Source organism: Mobula birostris, chromosome X (genome assembly GCF_030028105.1).
Source record: "Mobula birostris isolate sMobBir1 chromosome X, sMobBir1.hap1, whole genome shotgun sequence".
Taxonomy (NCBI): domain Eukaryota; kingdom Metazoa; phylum Chordata; class Chondrichthyes; order Myliobatiformes; family Myliobatidae; genus Mobula; species Mobula birostris.
Window position 1 is genome coordinate 55,160,103 of NC_092402.1, and position 21,863 is coordinate 55,181,965.

The 21,863-nt window shown below is 43.3% G+C and overlaps 1 long non-coding RNA gene across 1 annotated transcript; it reads left to right on the forward strand.

Annotated features, from left to right (window-relative positions):
• The first annotated feature begins 743 nt into the window (after positions 1–743).
• LOC140191955 (uncharacterized) lies at positions 744–16,189 on the forward strand. The gene is made up of 3 exons (XR_011883967.1): positions 744–861; positions 10,913–11,059; positions 15,925–16,189. It is a non-coding gene; the product is annotated as an uncharacterized lncRNA (long non-coding RNA).
• Positions 16,190–21,863: the final 5,674 nt, after the last annotated feature.

Genomic DNA, 21,863 nt, shown 5'->3' on the forward strand with positions numbered 1-21,863 from the left:
AGGAGCCTGAGACCTCACACCACCAGGTTCAGGAACAGCCATTTTCCTTCAACCAGTCAGTCCTTCAACCAGCCTGTGCAACCCTAATCACAGTCTCAGTCTAGCAACATTAAGAATACTTTGATCACTTGGCACTACAATAGACTTTGCTCTTTATTGTCCTAATTATGTTCTTTCTTGTAAAGATGGTATATAGTTTAGATTTTTATTGTGAATGCTGTGTGCCTGAGATGCTGCTGCAAGTAAGACTTTCACGGTACTCAGGCATGCATGTACTGTACTTGTGCAAATGACAATCAAGTCAACTTTATGACTTTGGATTTTGGACGCCGATGACTCAGGTGGAGATGCAAAGCTACATGCATCATTATGTCTCGCACTGCTTGTTGCAGACACTTGGTTTTTAGGTGGGCCTGAGCAGTCTGAGCATGGACAAATTTTCCTTCACTGGCCGGAGATGGGTGGTTATAAGGATCGCAGAGGGCAGACTGATTTTTTTTAAAATTTAAGCTAGTTGGAGCATCTCCTGCTGTTTTGGCCTGAGGAGTAAGACTTTTGATTTACAGCTGACCTTCTCATGGCTCTGTCTCCATGTGCAGCAGGCAAATTCCATTCCAGTTAGGCCATGTCTGTAAAACCAATCCCGAATCCTGGCTTATATCCAGCAGGATATTTCTATCTGGTGGTTGGTAGGTGCCCAAACTGTTTACTCCTTTCTGTAGCTGTTGCCTGGCCTGCTGAGTTCCCCCAGCAGTATGTGTGTGTTGTTTTGGAGAGGTGCTGGCTTCTCTGTGCCTGATAACTTTGTCATTCTCGGCGACAGAGATGGTGGGGTTGGGAGGTACTGTCGGAGTAATTGCGGTGAGTAACTGCAATGCGTTTCGTAGACAGTGCACACTGCAGCCACTGTGCACAAGTGGTGGGGGGAGGGGCTGTGTAGGGTGGTGTTTGGAGCACTGATTGCACGGGCTTCATCTCCTGGGTGGTGTCGAACTTCTTCAGAGTAGGAGCTGCACTCACCCAGAGTTCCACCACACTCCTGACTTGTACCTTGCAGATGGTGGAAAGGCCTTGAGATGTCAGGAGGTGGAGTCGCTCACTACAGTATCCCCGGCGTCTCCACTCATAGTCACTATGTTATGTGACTGCTCCAGCTGAGTTTCTGGTCAATGACAGCTCTAGAATATTAATGGTGATTGCAGTGCTATTGAATATCAAAGGGAGGTGGTTTGATTCTCTCTTGTTGCAGCTGATCATTGCCAGGCTCTTTTGTAGCTAGATTGGTTTTTGTCACTTACCAGCCAGTGCCTGAATGCTCTCCAGGGGCTGCTCCAGTTCCTGCAGGGTTGTGACCAGAATTGAACTGTGACCTCTTTAGCATCTCTGGCTTCCTTCATTTCAGCTGTAGTGCCTCTGCCAAAGTCTTGGACTTGCCTTCCATATCTTCCCCGTTTCTTTGCCTCTTTCACCTCCTTAAGCACAACCCTTTCAGTTAGCTTCCTGAAATATGTGGCAACACTTGTGGGCTGATCTCAGCACACCCTCGGGTGTGCTAGTTGTTTACACAAATGATGCGTTTAACTGTATGTTTCGATGTACCATAAGAGTTGGGAGCAGAATTAGGCCATTCGGCCCATCACGTCTGCTCCAGTATTTCATCATGGCAGATCCATTTCCCTCTCAACTCCATTTTTCTGTCTTCTTCATGCCCTGACTAATCAAGAACCTATCAATCTCTGCCTTAAATACACCCAATGACCTGGCCTCCACAGCCGCCTGAGGCAACACATGCCACAGATTCACCGTCTTCTGGCATAAGAGGTTCCACATTATCCCCATTCTAAAAGGATACCCCTTTATTCTGAGACTGTGTCCTCTGGTCCTAGACTCTCTCACCATAGAAAACAACCTCTCCACATCCACTCTATCAAGGCCTTTAAACATCCGATAGGTTTCAATGAAATCCCCCCTCATTCTTCTAAATTCCAGTGAGTACAAACCCATCAATCACTCTTCATACACCCTTTCATTCCTGGAATTCTTCTCGTGAACCTCCTCTGAACCTTCTCCAATGTCAGTACATCCTTTCTTACCAGCATACTGCTAGTGTCTTCCACAGTGAGGATTGATGCAAAATACTTATTCAGTTGTCTGCCACTTCCTTGTCCCTATTACTACTTCTCCAGCATCACTTTCCAGTGGTCCAATATCAACTCTCGCCTCTTTTTATATATCTGAAAAAAATTTGGTATCCTCTTTGGTATTGGCTAGCTTATCTGCATATTTAATCGTTTCCCACCTTATGGCTTCTTTAGTTGCCTTCCGTTGACTTTTAAAAGCTTCCCAATCCTCTAAATTCCCACTAATCTTTGCTCTATTATATGCCCTCTCTTTTGTTTTTATGTTGGCTTTGACTTTCCTTGTTAGCCATGGTTATGTCATCCTGCCTTTAGAATACCTCTTCTTTGAGATGTATCTATTTGGCACCTTCCATTGCTGTTCTGCCGTCATCCCTGCTAGTGTCCTCTTCCAATCAACTATGGCTAGCTTCTCTCTCATGCCTCTGTTATTCCCTTTACTCCACTGCAATACTGATACATCTGACTTTATCTTCTCCAACTCAAACTGCATGGTGAATTCTAACATTTTATGATCACTGTCTCCTCAGGATTTCTTAAACTCCCTAATCAAATCTGGTTCATTGCACAACACCCAGTCCAGAATAGCTGATCCCCTAGCGGGCTCAATGACAAGCTGCTCTAAAACGAAATCTCATAGGCATTCTACGATTTTTCTCTCTTGGGATCTAGCACCAACATGATTTTTCCAATCTTCTTGCATATTGCAATCTCCCATCGCTATTGTAACATTGCCCTTTGCACATTGTACATGTGATAAATAATCTTGAAACTTGAATCTTGGATATTTATAACTCTGAATCAACCTTTGAAAATGATTCCATGAAGGAATGTTTTAACAAAACTGTGTAAATGCAAGCTGCTGTTGTTGTGAGCTGAGTAGAAATCTGCTTTAATTTAGAGTAACAGAAGTCAAACATTTGAAGCAGCTGGAGCTGGGTCTGGGGATAATGTTCCTTGTGATACTCAGCTATGCCATCAGGGGACGACAGACTCTTGCATTTGATTCTCTTCATCAAACATACCAAGGCAGCCCACCTGATCCTTAAACTTTATCGGAGAAAGGGGACTGCAATAGTGTTCATAGTTATAAAGGGTTGAATGGATAAAGAAAAATTATTTCCATCGGCAGGAGGTTCAATTGCAAAAGGAACACATGAGGGGTATTGCAAAATTTGAATCAGAATTGGTTCATTATTGTCACATGCCCCGAGGCACAGTGAAAAGTTTGTCTTGTATTCTGTTCATACAGATCAGAGCATTACAAGGTCCATTGAGGTAGAACAAAGTAAAACAATAAAAGAATGCAGGATAAAGCGTAATAGTTTCAGAGAAAGGCAGTGCAGGTAAACTGTAGGATATAAGGTCATAACGACGTAGATTGTGAGGTCAAGAGTCCATCTTACCGTACCAGAGAGCTATTTAATAATCTTATAACAGCAGAATAGAAGTTGTCCTTGAGCATACTTTCAGGCTTTTGTATCTTCTGTCTGATGGGAGAGGGGAGAAGAGGAAATGTCTGGGGTGGGTGGGGTTTTTGATTCTGCTGGCTGCTTTACTGAGGCAGTGAGAAGTGTAGACAGAGTCCATGGAGGGGAGCAACACACATCAAAGTTGCTGGTGAACGCAGCAGGCCAGGCGGCATCTCTAGGAAGAGGTACAGTCGACGTTTCGGGCCAAGACCCTTCGTCAGGACTAACTGAAGGAAGAGTGAGTAAGAGATGGAGGGGAGGCTGGTTTCTGTGATGTGCTGAGTTGTGTCCACAACTCTCTACAGTTTCTACGGGTCACAGGCAGAGCAGTTACCATACCAAGCAGGCTGTGATGCATTCTATGGAGCATTGATAAAAAGAACCAGAGGCAAAAGGTTGTTTTAAGCTGAGGGATGTGATCCGGAATCCTTAAGTGGAATGAGATTCAATAAGCATTTCTGAAAGAGAATTGATCAAGTACCTAAAAGCAACAAAAACATTGGGTTAAGGGGAAGAAGTGAGGGTTCGGACAGATCGCATCGCTCCCTCGTAGCACTGGCCAACCGAGCTCATTCAGCTGCCTTAAAAAGTCCATCCCATTTCCACACTGCAGGAAGTGTTAAAGCTTTCATTGGAAGTTTCAAAGAGAGTTTGCTATCTCTTTCACCAGCCTCAGAAGTGTGCTTCACAGTGCATTGCACAAATAACTAACTAGAAGGATGTTATTGCTATGAAGAGAGTTGAGTGAAGGTTCACTAGACCTACCCTGAGATGAGAGGAGTGACATATGAAGAGAGGTTGGATCAATTAGACACATAGTCACTGGGGTTTATTAGAGTGAGAGTTAACCTCAGAAACCAACACAATTTCAATGGGATTGGACAGATTAAATGCAGGAAGGATGTTCCTGATGGTGGGCAGAGAGCAGGGTTAGTCACGAGGAAAGGATAAGCAATGAGTTGAAGAGAAATTTCTTCTCCTGGAGAATAGTGAGCCAGTGGAATTTTCCACCACAGAAAGCAATTGGAGACAAACCATATTCAGGAGTTAGATGTTGTTCTTGGGGCTGGAGGGATCGAGGGCTACAGGGAGAAAGGTGGAACAGGGAGTGAGTGTTGATGATCAGCCAGGATCATACTGAATGGTACAGGAGTTTCAAGGGGCCAAATGACCTACTGCTGCTCCTAATTTCGGAGCCTGCTTAAAGTAGGAAGAAGTGATGCAGAGTGAATTAAAAAAGTTAGGTTGAAGATTAAAAAGAAGGCCCTCTTGGGTTGTAATTGCAGGAATGCTCTGTTGTGCCATGTGTTCGTAAGGATAGGGCAGATGAATGTGTGACTAAGGAGCTGGGGCAGGAGGGAGGGTTTTAGGTACTTGGATCATCAATATTTCTTTTGGGGCAAGAAGGACAGCTTGGGTCTAAACTGGAAGGTGACTGATATCTCTGCAGGTAGGTTGACTTGATCAACCCAGGTGGGTTTAAACTTGTTTATCAGGGAATGAGATACTCAGTCACAGTGTGGAAGGTGAGGGGAGGATAGAGAGTGGATCAAACCAATCCAGTGGGCAGAGCAGGCAGGGGTAGTTAGAGAGTATGGGTGAACTGGTGGGTTCAACTCCATTTATTTTTATGCAAGTCTGATGTGTTTAGAGTATGGATCAGCACATGGAATTATGATGTTATTGCAAACATGGATATATGGTTGTAGGAAGGGCAGGGCCAGCAGCTCAGTGTTCCAGGGTAGAGAAGATCCAGGTGTACAGAAGGGACACAGAAGAGGGGAAAGAGTTGCATTACTGATTACATTCTGGAGGGATCATCCAACAAGGCCATATGGGTCAAGCTTAGGAAAAAGAGTGGAGTGACCACTTTGCTGGGGTTACGCTCTAGACTTTTCAAAAGTCAGTGGAACACGTCACAGAAGGGTTATAGAAGCAAATGTGGTACTTGATAGCGTAAGTATTCACCCCTTTAATATGACACACCAAATCATCACTGGTGCAGCCAATTGGTTTTAGAAGTCGTATAACTATGACTTCTAAAATCATTTATTTTGGTTTTATATTTGTAATTAATTTAGATCACTTCATAGAGATCTGTTTTCACTTTGACATGGAAGAGTCTTTATCAGATAATCAACATCAAAAAAAGGCAAATTAAATCCACTGTGATTCGATGTTGTAAAACAATAAAACATGAAAACTTTCGGGGGGGTGTGAATACTTTTTATAGGCACTGTATTATCCCTCTCAGCCCCATTCTCTTGCCTTCTCCCCATAACCTTTGACACAATTACTAATCAAGATCCTATTAACCTCTGCTTTAAATATAGCCAATGACCTGGCCTCCGCAGTCGTCTGTGGCAATGAACTCCACAGATTCACCACCTTCTGGCTAAAGAAATTCTTCCTCATCTCTTTTCTAAAGGGAAGTCCAATTGACTTGGATAACAGTGCAAGAATCTTAAGTGGAGTGGAATATACCAAGTACATCCAGGAGAGCTTTTGAAGATAATATGTAAAAAGTGCTATGAGGGAAGATGCTGTTCTCGATCTTCTTAGGGCAGCTGGTGGAAGTGTGAGTGGGGGTGCACCTTACAAACAGGAGCTTCAATTCTGTAAGTTTCAAGGTAGTTATGGGAAGGGTTAAAGTTTGTCTTCAAGTTAAGGTCCCCTAAAATGGGGGAAGGCTGATTTCAACAGTGCAAGAGAGGACTTTGTGAAAGTAGATTGGAAGCAGATTCTTGTGGGTAAAACAGCGTCTGATAAGTGGAATCTTTTAAAGAGATAGCACGAGTTCTGAGTCAGCATGTTCCAGTAAGAGTAAATGGCACAGATGGTAAGATTAGGGAATGTTGGATGGTGAAGGTTATTGAAGATTTGATCTGGAAATGAAAAGGAAACACATGAAAGATGTCAGGAAATGGAACCCAATGAGTAACTTGAGGACCATAGGGGGTATAGGAGACTAATTAACAAATAACTTTGGAGGTAAAAAGAGTCTTGAAGTATCCTTAACACTGGAGATTCTGCAGATGCCAGAAATCCAGAGTAACACACAAAATGCTGGAAAAACTCAGCAGGCCAGATATCATTTACGGAGCGAGATAAACAGTAGATGTTTCGGGCCCAGATCCTTCATAAGGTCTGGAAAGGAAGGGGGAAGAAGCCAGAATAAGAAGGCAGGGGAGGGAAAGGAGTACAAGCTGGCAAGTGATCACCTAAATACCTCTAACATTTTGTGTGTGTTACTCTGTATTTCCAGCAACTCTTGTGCTTATGATTTGTTGCTTCACTGTGAAGTCTCTTTGAGGTATGTCTACCCTGAAGAAGTTCAAACCTTTTCTTTGACGGGTGTTCAGTGAGACCCCTCTTCTGCTCCCCCTCTGTGATCTCTGCTACTCTCTGACTCTTTGACCAGTGTCACCCCCCTCCCCCAACTTGTACTCCTATCCCTCTGCCCACCTTATTCTGGATTCTAGCCACTTCTTTCCCAAACCTGATGAAGGGTCTCGGCCTGAAACATTGACTGTTTATTCCCTCAGTGGATGCTGTCTGACCTGCTGAGTTCCTCCAGCATTTTGTGTGGTACACTTGAAATATCCTTGAGAGGTAAGATTAAGGAGAATCCTAAACTTGGACAGGTACATGGATGGGAGGTGTATGGAAGGATATGGTCCGTGTGCAGGTCAGTAGGACTAGGCAGAAAAATGGTTCGGCACAGCCAAGAAGGGCCAAAAGGCCTGTTTCTGTGCTGTAATGTTCTATGGTTCTATGGTTCTATGGTAGTGGTGGAAGGATATTTCTCTGATTGGAAATCTGTACCACAGGAATCAGTGATGGGAACTTTGCTGTTTGTGATATGTTTTAATGATTTGGATATGAAGGTAGGAGGTATAATTAGTAAGTTTGCAGATGAAATGAAATCTGGTGGTGGTATGGATAGTGAGGAAGGTTGTCCAATGTCACAGCAAGCTAGAGATCAGATGTAAAGTTGGATGAAATTTAATCCTGACAATTCTGAAATGATGCATTTTGGCAAGACAAATAAGGTTAAGGCATAAACAGCTAATGATCAGGCATGAAGGACGATTAATTAACAGAGGGATCTTGGGGTCCAAGTCATAGTTGCCTGAAATTAGCAACACAGGTTGATAGGGGGGTAAGAAAGGTCTTGTCTTCATAGGTTGGGGCACAGAATATAAAAGATAGTAAGCAAACTTACAAAAATCTGTTAAGGCTGTTTAAACTGGTTAGGCCAGCAAAAGCAAAGAGCTGATTATTGTTCTCAGGAGGAGGAAACCGGAGGTCCACGAGCCAGTCCTCATCAGGGGATCAGAGGAGGAGAGGGTCAGTAGCTTTAAATTCCTTGGGGTTATCATATCAGAGGATCTGTTCGGGGACCCGCATCACAAAGAAGGCATAACAGTGCGTCTACTTTTTTAGAAATTTGCATAGATTTGGCATGTCACAAAACACTGAAAAATTTCTGTAGATGCGCAGCGGAGTGTACCCTAAATGGTTGCATCATGGCCTGGTACGGAAACACCAATTGCTAGGAACAGAAAAGTCTATAGAAAGTGGCGGACACAGCCAAGAAAGCAGTATACATCACCAAAAAATGTTTTCCCTCCCATTTCCCACTCTGGCCCCTTACCTCTTCTCACCTGCATATCACCTCCCCCTGGGTCCCCTCCCGCTTCCTTTTCTCCTAGGTTCACTCTCCTCTCCCATGAGATTCCTTCTTGTCCATCCCTTTATCGTTCCAACCCACCTGAACTCACCTATCACTTTCCAGCTATCCTCTCTCCCCTCTCTCCCCTCTCACCACCTTTTTATTCTGGCACCCTCTCCCTTCATTTCCAGTCCCGATGAAGGGTCTCGGCCCAAAACATTGACTGTTTATTCATTTCCACAGATGCTGCCTAACCAGCTCAGTTCCTCCAGCATCTTGTGTGTGTTGCTTGGGTTTCCTTCACCAATGACCCCCACCACCCAGGCCATGCTCCCGGTACTACCATTGGATAGAAGGCACACCACCAGCTTCGGGAACATTTATTAGCCTTCAACCATCAGGCTCCTGAATCGGCGAGGCTAACTTCATGCACCTCAACTCTGAACTGATTCCACAATCTACAAACCCATTTTCAAGGACTTGACGGCTCATGTTCTCCGTCTTATTTATTTATTTTTTATTTGCACAGTCTGTCTTCTTTTGCACATTGGTTGTTTATCAGTCTTTGTCTATGCATAAATTCTGTTGTATTTCTTTATTTTCCTGTAAACGTCCGCAAGAAACTGAATTGCAGGGTTGTATATGGTGACACTTCGATAATGGATTGCCTTTCACTTTGACTTGGAGTATTATATCCGTCAGCTCACTATTGGAAGGATATCGATGCGTTGGAGAGACTGCGGAAGATGTGAACCCACCCGGATTGAGGAACTTTAGCTATGGGGAGAGATTGGATAGACTGGGCTTGTTTTTCCTGGAGCAAGAGAGGTAGAGTGGGACCTGATAGATGTTTATAAGATTATGAGAGACATATTCAAAATCTTGTTCCCATGGTAGCGGTATTGAAAACAAGAGGATGCAAGTTTAAGATGAGAGGAAGAATATTTCAAGGGGATTTGAGGGTTAGGGTTTTTCACAGAGAGTGAGTGATATTTAGAAAACGCATCAGAGGAGGTGGTGGTATCAGATACAGTCACTATGTATAAGAAACATTTATAGGACACTTGAATGGACAAGGTATAGAAAGAAATATGTGGGCGAATGGAATTAGTGTAGGTGGGCAAAAGGTTTAACATGGACGTGATGGGCTGAAGGGGTTGTTTCTGTGCTGTACCACTCTGGGACATAATGACTCTATCTCAATTATGATCATGAACTTGGTCACCTCACTGAGCTTGTACTTGCTGCTCAGAACCCACTGATGTCATTCTGTAAAGTACCTTTCGCGATTTTGTTATATTATGAGAAATGCGGCAAATTAAAGTGAATTTAAGCTCAATGTTCAAAATAAATTTATTATCAAAGTACATATATGTCACCACATACAACCTTGAGATTCATTTTCTTGCGGACATCCACAGTAAATACAAGAAACACAATAGGATCAATGAAAGGATGTCCCCAACAGAACGGACAAACAACCAGTGTGCAAAAAACAACAAACTGTGAAACTACTAAACAAGGAAAAAACCCAAAATAATAATAATAAATAAATAAGCAATAAATATTGAGAACATGAGATGAAGGGTCCTTGAAAGTGAGTCCATAGGTTGTGGGAACAGTTCAGTGATGGGGTGAGGAAAGTTATCCCCTTTGGTTCAAGAGCTTAATAGTTGAGGGATAATAACTGTTCCTTCACCTGGTAGTGTGGGGCCTGAGGCTCCTCTACTTTTTTCCTGATGGCAGCAGTGAGAAGAGAGCATGATCTGGGCGGTGGGGGTCCTTGCTGATGGATGCTGCTTTCCTGTGACAGAATTCCGTATTGATGTGCTCACTGGCGGGGAGGGCTTTACCCGTGATGGGCTAGGCTGTATCCACTACTTTTTGTAGGATTTTCTGTTCAAGGGCATTGGTGTTTCCATATCAGGCCTTGATGCAACCAGTCAATATACTCTTTACTGCATATCTACAGAAGTTTGTCAAAGTTTTAGATGACATGTTGAAGCTTCACAAACTTCTAAGAAAGTAGAGGCACTACTGTGCTTTCTTCATAATGGCACTTACAGTACGTACTGGACCCAGGACAGAACTCTGAAATAATAACACCTAGGAATTTAAAGTAGCTGACCCTCTCCACCTCTGATCCTCTGATGAGGATTGGCTCATAGATCTCCGGTTTCCTCCTCCTGAAGTCAATAATCAGCTCTGTGGACTTTCTGACATTGAGTGAGAGGTTGTTATGGCACCACTCTGCCAGAGTTTCAGTCTCCTTCCTTTATGCTGATTCATCACCATCTTTGATTTGGTCAACAACAGTGGTGTTGTCAGCAAACTTAGATATAACATTGGAGCTCAACTTAGCCTCACAGTCATAAGCGCAAGGTGGATAGAGCAGGACGCTAAACAGACAGCCTTGTGGTACACCTGTGCAGGTGGTGATATTGGAGGTGTTGTTGCCAATCCAACCTGACTGGGAGGAAATCGAGGATCCAGTTGCACAAAGGGGTATTGAGGCCTACATCTTGAGGCTTATTGATTAACTTTGAGGATATGATATTATTGAATGCAGAGCTGTAGCCAATGAAGAGGATACTAATGAATGCACCTTCACTGTCTGGATGTTGCAGGGTTGAATGAAGAGCCAATGAAATGGCTCTTCACCTGCTGTGGACCTGTTGCTCCGGTAGGCAAAGTGGAGCGGATCCAAGTCGCTTCTCTGGCAGGAGTTGCTATGTTTCATCGCCAACCTCTCAAAACACTTCATCACTGTGAATGTAAGTTCTTCTGGATGATAGTCATTAAGGCAGGTTACCACATCCTTCTTAAACATCGGTGTAATTGAGGCCTGCTTGAAGCAGGTAGATACCTCAGACTGCTGAAGTAAGAGGTTAAAGATATCGGTGCATACTCCCGTCAGTTGATCAGCACAGGTCTTTAGTACTTAACCAGGTACCTCATCTGGGCCAGATGCTTATCGTGGGTTCACCCTCCTGAAGGATACTCTCATGTTGGCTTCAGAGACTGAAATCCCAGAGTTATCGGGGGCTGTGGGCATTCGTGAAGGTTCCCCCATGTTTTGACAGTCAAAGCGAGCATAGGAGGCATTGAGCTCATCTGGAAGCTTGGTGATAGCGTTCAAGCCCTGACACAGCAGTCGAGCATCCTTCTCCGATTCAAGTTTGGTCTGAATTTACAACATCAGACGTGAGCTGGCTTTCTGGAGATTGTACCTGAACCTCTTGTAATTTGCTTGGTTGCCAGACCTGAATGCCACTGATCTGGCCCTCAGCAGATTGCAGATTGCCTGGTTCATCTGGAGTTTCTGGTTGTGGAAGACTCTGAATGATTTTGTGTAGACATGCTTGTCTATGACTGTTTTTATAAACTCCGTGACAACCATGTTGTATTTGTTCAGACCCTTTGAAGAGTCCTTAAACACGGTCCAGGCCACCGAAGGAAGCAATCCTGTAGCTACTCCTCTTACTCCTGGATCTTTGCTCTTTAGCCTCTGCCTGTATGTAGGTAGGAGGAAGACAGCCAAATGATCAGATTTCCCAAAATATGGTCTGGGCATGGAACGGTAGGCATTCCTTATCATAGTATAGCAGTGGTCGTGTGTGTTGGGACCATTGGTGCTACAGGTCATAGAGTCATAGAAAAGTACAGCATAGAAACAGGCACTTTGGCCCATCTAGTCAGTGTTGAACTATTTTAACTACCTACTCCCATTGACCCGCCCCGGGACCATAGCCCTCCATATCCCTTCCATCTATGTACCTGTCGAAACTTCCCTTAAACGTTGAAATCAAGCTCGCATGCACCATCTGTGCCGACCTCTCGTTCCACATTCTCACCACCCTCTGAGTGAAAGTTTCCCCTAATGTTCCCCCTAAACTTTTCACCATTCACCCTTAACCCATGATCTTTAGTTGTAGTCCCACCCTACCTCAGTGGAAAAAGCCTGCTTGCAGTTACCCTATCTACCCTCCTCATAATTTTATATACATCAATCAAATCTCCTCTTAGTCTTCTACATTCTAAAGAATACAGTCCTTAACTAATTCAATCTTTCCTTATAATTCAGGTCCTCCATACCCAGCAACATCCTTGTAAATTTTCTCTGTACTCTTTCAACCTTATTTACATCTTTCCTGTAGGTAGGTGGCCAAAACTGCACACAATACTCCAAATTAGGCTTCATCAATGTCTTATACAACTTCAACGTAACATCCCATCTTCTGTACTCAATACTTTGATTTCTGAAGGCCAATGTGCCAAAAGCTTTCTTTATGACCATATCTACCTGTGACACCACTTTCAATGAATTATGGACCTGTATTCCCAGGTCCCGTTGTTCTACCACACTCCTCAGTGCCCTACTGTTCACTGTGTAAGACCTACTCTGATTGGTCCTCCCAAAGTGCAAAACCTTAAATTCCATCTGCCATTTCTCAACCCTTTTCCCCAGCTGGTCCAAATCCTGCTACAGGCTCTGCTAGTCTTCCTCATTGTCCACTACATGCTCAGTCTTGGTGTGATCTGCAAATTTGCTGATCTGATCCAGTTTACCACATTATCATCCAGATCGTTGATATAAATGACAAACAACAATGGACCCAGCACTGATCCCTGTAGCACTCCATGAGTCACAGGCCTCCAGTCAGAGAGGCAACCCTCTACTACCACTCTCTGGCTTCACCCACAAAGCCAATGTCTACTTCATCTTGATTGCCAAGTGATTGAACTTTCTAGATCAACTTCCCATGAGGGACCTGACAAATGCCTTGCTAGAGTCCATGTAGACAACATCCACTGCCTAGCCTTCATCCACTTTCCTGGTAAATTCCTCAAAAAACTTTATAAGATTGGTTAGACATGACCTACCATGCACAAAGCCATGCTGACTATCCTTAACCAGCCCATATCTATCCAAATACTTGTATATTCAATCCCTTAGAATACATTTCAATATCTTGCTCACTGACCTATAATTTCATGGTTTATCTTTAGAGGCTTTAGCTATCCTCCAATCCTCTGGTACCTCACCCATTGCTAAGGATGATTTAAATTTCTCTGCTAGGTCTGTAGCCTCCCACAGGATCCAAGGGAACATCTTGTCAGGCCCTGGGGATTTATCCACCAAATTTGCCTCAAGACAGCAAACACCTCCTCCTGTGTAATCTGTACAGGGTCCATGACCGTGCTGCTGCTTTGCTTCACTTCTATAGACTCCGTGTCCATCTCCTGAGTAAATACAGATGTAAAAATCCTTTTATGATCTCTCCCATCTCTTTTGACTCCAAACTTGGATTATCATTTTGATCTTCCAGAGGACCAATTTTGTCCCTTACAATTCTTTTGTTTTTAACATATCTGTAGAATCCCTGAGGATTCCCCATCACCTTGTCTGCTAGAGCAACTTCATGCCTTCTTTTAGCCCTCCTGATTTCTTTCTAAGTGTTGTATTGCATTTCTTATACTGCATAAATACCTCATTTGTTCCTAAGCCTGTAGCTGCAATGTACCTCCTTTTTTTTGCTTAACCAGGGCCTCAACGTCTTTTGAAATCCAAGATTCCCTACACCTGTTATCTTCACCTTTTATTCTGACAGGCACATACAAACTTTGTACTCTCAAATTTTCACTTTTGAAGGCTTCCCACTTACCAAGTACAGCTTTGCCAGAAAACAGCCTGCCCAACCCACACTTGCCAGATCCTTTCAGATACCATCAAAATTGGCCTTCCTCCAATTTAGAACCTCAACCCGCAGACCAGACTTACCTATTTGCATATTTACTTTGAAACAAATGGCATTATGATCACTACTTGCAAAGTGCTCCCCTACACAAACTTCTGTCACCTGCCCTAGCTCATTCCCTAATAGCTGATCAAATATCGCACACTCTCTCGTTGGGATTTCTACGTACTGAATAAAGAAACTTTCCTGAGCACATTTGACAAACTCTATCCCATCTAGTCCTTTTACAGTGTGGGAGTCCTAGTCAATATGTGGAAAGTTAAAATCACCTACTATAACAACTTTGTGTTTCTTGCAACAGTCTGTGACCTCTCTACAAATTTGTTCCTCTGAATCTCGTGGTCTATTGGGTGGTTTGTAATATAGGCCCATTAACGTGGTCATACCTTTCTTATTCCTCAGTTCCATTCAAAACACCTCACTAGATGAGCTCTCCAGTCTGTCCTGACTGAGCACTGCAATGACATTTTCCATAACTGGTATCGCTGCCCTTCCCACTTTAATCTCTCCTTTCATCACACCTGAAATATTAACTGTTATATTCTCTATTAATGATGGTTCATGGCTTTCTACTTTTTTCTTGTTTTGGAGGAATTTGGCTGCAACATGCTAATAATTTGGCAACTTCTCATTTAGCATCTTACAATTCACGCTGAACAAACAGAATGGCCCCGTGCTAATGTTAAAGTGACGGATAGCACCTCTGACAATGCAAGGCTCCTTCCGAAAGGTACCCAAGCCCCAGAATGATCCCTGAATCTCTGACCTCAGAGTTGACCATGCTGCTAATTAAACAAAATTAACTTATCTGCCTTTGAAAGTTAATCTCACCTCACCATAAGATTATGCATGACTTCTCAAAAGGACATAACAACGACACACAACGTTTGGCTATGTAACACTTTTGAACTTTACACCTTAGACTGTAGGGTTTGAACTATATACGCAGGAGTCCAGCTTAATATGGAAACACATTTTTTTAAATTTAATATATTAAAAGAGCTGACTGCCTCAGCTGTGCAATTTCATCAGATGGAACCCAAGATAGGCCAGAACATTGAACTAGGTGCCAAGAAATTTGAGTCGAAGTTAATATTTCTCTCTGCTTGCCTGCTAGGGTAAAGATGGCAGCTGTCCTGTCCTTTAATGGAATGTGCTGAAAGCAAGACTGCTGATTAGATGGAAAATGGTTGACCTGCAGAATGTTAGTTTGGATTTTCAGATCACTTCCTTCCATTTTGACTGCACCTGACAACTTGAAACTGTCTGAACTGTCCGGTTTCCCATTGGTGTTATCTCTTTTACAGAACAGCTCGGCTTGCCACTTGTCCAGTGTGAGGTCAGGCCATGTAGAAGTTTCTGGAGTATAGATAGGACATTGAAGGGTGTGCTAAGGTCAAGATCGTTTTGGTGTTTGCTGGCTCAATAGTCACTTAGCTCATGGACACAAGCACTTGGGAATGTCAGTCTGCCGAGGAGCTGTGGCTTCAACCACAAACCTCCAGCACAAGGGCTTAGAACCTTCTTCTTTATGGGTGGAGGCATAGGGGCAGGGGTAAGCCGGCTGATGGTGTAATGGTATCAGCACAGAACTTCAAGGTGAGTGGTCCTGGGTTCAAATCTGGCTGGTTCCTTGCATGGATTGTATCCGCGCTGGGTTGGGCATTAAGCTAGCAACTCGGCCTCATAAAAAGAAAACAGACAAATGCTAAAGAAATGGCAAGGTGCGACACAAGGCACGTAAAGGAACAACAGTAAGGTCATGATGCTTGATGGCTCCAGGTGGTTTTTTGGAATGAATTAGGAACATCTGAGGCTCCAGCCTATTATGCCAAGATGGCGTCCCTTGGCTTCATATTTATTTTTATTTACTTATTTAGAGACACAATTGGTAACAGGGCCCCTCCGGCCTAGCAAGCCCACGCAGCCCAGTTACACCCACGTGGCCAATGAACCAACTAACCTGTACATCTTTGGAATGTGGGAGGAAACCAGAGCACCCAGAGGAAACTCACATGGTCATGGAGAGAACATACAAACTCCTTACGGACAGCGATGGAATTTGAACCCGGGTTGCTGGCGCTGTAATGGTGTTACGCTAACCGCTACACTACTGTGCCGCCTATTATAATTAGGTCATTATATTGGTCAATAAAAGCATTTGAACAAAATCATTGAATTGTGAATATTACTTCGGCAGTTGTGTTGCCTTGTAGATAAATGCAGCAGTTATTTTGTGCGAAGGCCAAACAGCAGTGAGATGAAAGACAAAACTTTAGTTTCGGTGGTAAAGGGAAAATAATGAAAAGGATACTTGGAGTGGTATGGTTAGCGTGCACAGGCGGGACCTTTAATCATAACTCTGTCTCAGAATGGAGCGCTTCCTCAGCCCTGAACTGAAACCTGCACCCAAATTGTGTTCTAAATTGAGGCCATTCAGCCCCTTGAGTCTGCACTACCATTCAAGCTCTTGGGTATTCGACCCCCTAAACTCCACAGATGCACCGTAACTCCTTCGTACTCTTGTGTTTTCACATGATCGAGGTAGAACATGATTGAAGATTTCACAGAAGAACAAAGAAATACAATAGAATCAATGAAAATCTACACACAAAAGCTAACAAACAACCAATGTGCAAAAAAAGGCAGATTGCAAATACAATAAGTAAATAAATAAACAAACAAACAAATTAAAAATATGCTGAGGACATGAGTTGTATAGTCCTTGAAAGTGAGCCAGTCTCAGTTTCTAAACCATTGTCCTCCAGCACTCACAGCCATTTTAGGAGAAGAACCCAAAACTTTAGAGTGAAACAGTGCTTAATCATTTCATTCTGCAATGGCCATGCTCGATTTTCAAATTACGTCCTATTCTTCTTCACATGCCCAACCACGGGAGATAATTTCTGCGATTCATCTATCCATTGAGATCCAACTGGTTCACGAGATCATGTCAACCTTGTGCAGGTTCAGATACAGATAAGGATGAGCTCTTGATGTCTGCTTAACCTACAGCATGTCTTTTGATAGTTGTTCACTTAATATACATTGTTAAATAAGCACTCTTGGTGGAAGAGCAGGTTTGACTGTCCTTTCTTTCTGTGGGCAAACCTGTTACACTTAGGAGTTATCTGCTGAGGATCATGGGGGCTGCCTGCCAATTAGGTCAAAGAAACCCCTTGAAATCCTTGAGCCACATTGCTTGTCTTCTCTCTGCAGCTGTTACAATGTGAATGATGTCAGTGAGAATACAGCCTGACAGCGCTTTGATCATGGCCATCTGGTAGTGCGAACACATCTGAACACTATTGGTATTTAGTGCTTGAAATTATCATTGGTAATTATAATTGGCACCATCCCCACTCCCATTATAATTCTGACAGACACATGCTCAAGAAGACAGTGGCACTAAATGCTTTGTAGATTGAGTCGGCTGGGTTGGAATAACCCACAGTTTCCATTTAATTCAGAATATTGCTGAATCTTTGCTGATTTAATCAAAGAGCTCAGACTAATGGTGAGAACAAACAAATGCTGAAGGCCACACTAGAATCAGGCCTCCTCATTTCACCTTGAACATTTAGAGAGATTGCACTCTGTTGGAGCAAAGATGATATTGCACGTTACTTGAATGTGCTTTGTGAAGAAAAAATACTTCAATGTCCAGCTTCACAAACCTTTGTGGTCACATCTCCTTGTTTAACAATATTTTTTGGGGAAGAAAAGAATTTTTTTTCAAATGAAACATTTCTTCATTATAATAATGACGTAAGTTAACATGCATTTTAATGTCGCTGCTATTTGCCAATGAAGTTGTTTCCGAGAGGCATGTTGGCCATTTTGAATTGAATGATCGATTGGAAAGCAGTAAAGAGAAGCGCTACTGAAGTAATCACTTCATTCAGTTGGATGTTAAAAATGTCAAATCTTAAATCACCTCTGTGCAAATGTAAATGAAAGTTGTACCTGAACAACCTACAATTCTTTTCTTCAATAGTAAGAATAAAATTGATGATTAGTAGAATTTCTTTTTTTTTGTAATTTATTTTTTATTGAATTTCATCATCAAACAAATATTTCCGTAAGCTGTATTTCAGATACTGTACAAATATAATCATATTTGTCACAAATCTCCACTAATAATTTTTCTTTCTTACTCTTCATTATTACCTTGCGCACAGATGACGTTGAAGAAAATGTTAAGTGCCATCAGAGATAGTCACATCACCAATTACTAATCTGGTTTGGTGAAGCATCGTCTCACAATATACAAAAACTGCAGTGAACTGTCGTCAGCAGAAAAGGTCACTGCAGACAGTCTACCATCACTGCAGGACTTGTATGTGTTCAGGACAAAGAATCAGGTGATAAGAATCATTGCGGACAGCACCCACACTGACAGCTGCCTTTTCCAAAGGCTCTTTTTTCTGAAAAGTGCTAACGGGCAACTCCTGATTCGTTGGGGCATCAAGCGATATGTTGAGAGGGCAGGTGTATGGGGTTGAATGGGATCTGGGATCAGCCACAATAAAATGGCGGAAGAGACTTGATGGGCCGAATGGCCTAATTCTGCTCCTATGTCTACAACAAAAACTTCACGCCATCTTAAAAGTTTCTTCCCCCAGGTAGTTAATCTGATCAACTATTCTAGGTTAGCTCCCTCTACGTATTACCTCAGTCACTGCACTGCACTGGAAACACTTGAAGCCACTTTTTATCATGTTGTTTACACTATAATAGACAGCTTTGGTCCCTCAATGTACTGAATTCTGTTTTCACCCTCCTTCACTCTCATTTCACCTGTCAACACTGATCTGGATGCTAAATGTGCTCCTTCTACTGGAGCAAGTGGCTTTTGCTCTATTTATGCCCAAAGTCTCAAACAGTTCTTTGTTCTATGTGAGGTTGGCTCATCAGTCCTGTTGTGCTGCTTTAGTTTCATTTTGATGAATATAATGAAAGCACGTGGAATATTCTTTGGGTCATCTTCAAATATTTCTGAAGGCGGTGTTTTGCACAAGTTACCTCTTCTACTTAGACTTCCCTGGTTGTGAAATCCTTTGCACAATCCATAAAACAATGCTCAGCAGTTTGTTGCATGTGCCCAGGAATTCTTTAAACTGTTTTATCTGGTCAGTTTCTGATATTGGTGCTGCCATTGCAACTATGTAGTGGGCACATGGCCAAGTGGTTAAGGCGTTTGTCTAGTTACCTCAAGGTTGCTAGTTTGAGCCTCAGCTGTGGCAGTGTGTTTGTGCCCTTGAGCAAGGCACTTAATCACACATTGCTCTAGTGTCTGTGCGAGGAGTGGCGCCCCACACAAACTTCCAATCTGTGCCTTGTAAGGCATGAAAATGCCCAACGCAGGCCTGTCATGGTCTGAGTCGATGTTCCCTCCCTCCCCCTGTGCTGCCATTGCAACTATGTTTTTAAAGTTCAAAGTTGAAAGGAAATTTATCATCATACTATATATGTCACCATATACTACTCATTTTCTTGCAGGCATTCACAGTAGAACAAAGAAATACAATAGGATCAATGGAAAACTACACACAAAGACTGACAAACAACCAATGTGCAAAAGAAGAGAATTATTGCAAATACAAAACACATTAAAAAAACAACAAATAAATAAATAATACCAAGAACATGAGATGTAGAGTCCTTGAAAGTGAATCTGTGGGCTGTGTTCAGTGTTGAGATTATTTCCACTGGTTCAGGAGCCTGATGGTTGAGAGGTAATAACTGTTCCTGAACTTGCTGGTGTGGGACCTAAGGCTCCTCTACTTCCTGCTCAATGGTAGTAGCGAGAAGAGAGCGTGGCCTGAATGATGGGGGTCCTTCATTATGGATGCTGCTTTCTGGTGGCAGTGCTCCTTGTAGGTGTGCTCAATGGTGAGGGTGGGGGGGGGGCTCTTTTCCTATGATGGTCTAGACTGTAATCACCACTTTTTGCAGGCTTTTCCATTCTTGGCCGTTAGTGTTTCCATACCAGACCATGATGCAACCAGTCAGGATACTCTCCACTGTGCATCAAGTTTTAGATGACATGCTGAATTTCCTCCAAGGCTCTGATTCTGATGTTTAACCTCTAGTTTCGTCTCTTTCTGGTGATCCTGCCATTCCTCCACACCTAGGTCCAGTCCTTTGTGAGTGCACCATGACACCTCCTGCCTGATGTAGGGGGCGTCAAAGAGATTGTAGGATGGATGGGTGGGAATCCTTGACAACGCTAAGGGTTCTGCATATGCAGCACTCCTGATAAATACCTTGGATGAGTGGAAGAGAGACCCCGATGATCCTCTCAGCAGTCCTCGCGATCCTTTGTAGGGTCTTACAGTCAGATAACTTGCATTTCCTGTACCAGATGGTGATGCAGCTGGTCAGGACAGTCTCAATGGTGCTCCTGTAAAAAATGGTTAGAATGGAGGGGTGGCAACTTGCTCATCTCAATATCCTCTGGAATTGAAAATGCTTCTATGCTTTCTTGACTAGAAAGGAAGTGCTGAACGACCAAGTGAGATTGTCTGTTATGTGCACTCCCAGATATTTGGTGCTCCTAATTCTCTCCACGGAGGAGCCGTGTATGTGCAGTAAGGAGAGGTCAGCCTGAACCTTCCTAAAGTCCACCATCATCTCTTTGGTCTTGTCCACGTTGAGACTCAAGTTGTTGTGATCGCATCATTCTACAAGATTTTCTAACTCCTCTATGTATGCTGTCTCATCGTCGTTGTTGATGAGGCCAATCACTGTTGAACTTGATGATTCAGTTTGAGCTGGTTTCAGCATGTGTCAACAGTGGGCTGAGCATGAGCCCTGGTCAGTAGGACGGGGAGGTGGTGGGAGCTGGAGGGAACACTGGTGCTCAGCGTGATGGAGCTGGAGATGTTGCTGCCAACACAGATTGACTGTGTACTTTCTGTCAAAAACTCCAACATCCAGTTACAGGGAGAGTTGTTGAGACCCAATAAAGACAGTTTATCCACCAGCCTCCGATGGATGATCATATTAAATGCTGAGCTGAAGTTGATAAACAGCATCCTGGTGTATGAGGTACCATTTTGCAGGTGGGGCAGGAAGGAGTGGAGGGCAGACGCTATGGCATCCTCAGAGGACTTATTTGAGCGATAAGCGAACTGGAGAAGGTCCAAAGTAGCAGGAAAATGGGATTTAATGCAATCCATAACCAGCCACTCAAAGCACTTCATTATGGTTGAGGTCAGTGCTCTGGATGGTAGTCATTGAGGCAGGTTACTGTCATCTACTTGGGCTCTGGGATGATAGTGGTTACCTTGAAGCCTATGGGGAAAGTGGATTGTTCCAGAGGGATGTTGAAGATGTCTGTTAGAACCTCTGCATCTGACCAGGTGCGTATCAGGCCCGAAAACTTTACTTGAATTTACCCTGGTCTTTCTCACCTCAGCTGTGGACAGACAGTGTGTCCGCTCCTTGGAGGAATGGGGCATTCCTTGCCAGCATGTTGTTCTGTGCACCAAACCGTGCGTGAAACTTTTTGATCTGCCTTCACAGAGATGCATTTAATAATGGTGACATCCTCAGTGCACTTCTGTTGATAACCAGTCACAGACCTCGCATATTCATTAATGTCAATGCGATGGTCGTAGGTAGCTGCCTCCCTGAACATGGTCCAGTCTGCTATTTCAAAATATTCCTGCAAATGCTGAGGTCGCTCCTTCTGGCCAGCTCTTTATCTCCCTTTGAACTGGATTGATTCAGTTAATTAATGTCTTGCATGCAGAAGTTAGCATAACAGATAAGTGGTCAGAGAAACCAGGCAAGGGCAGGGAACAGCCTTGTA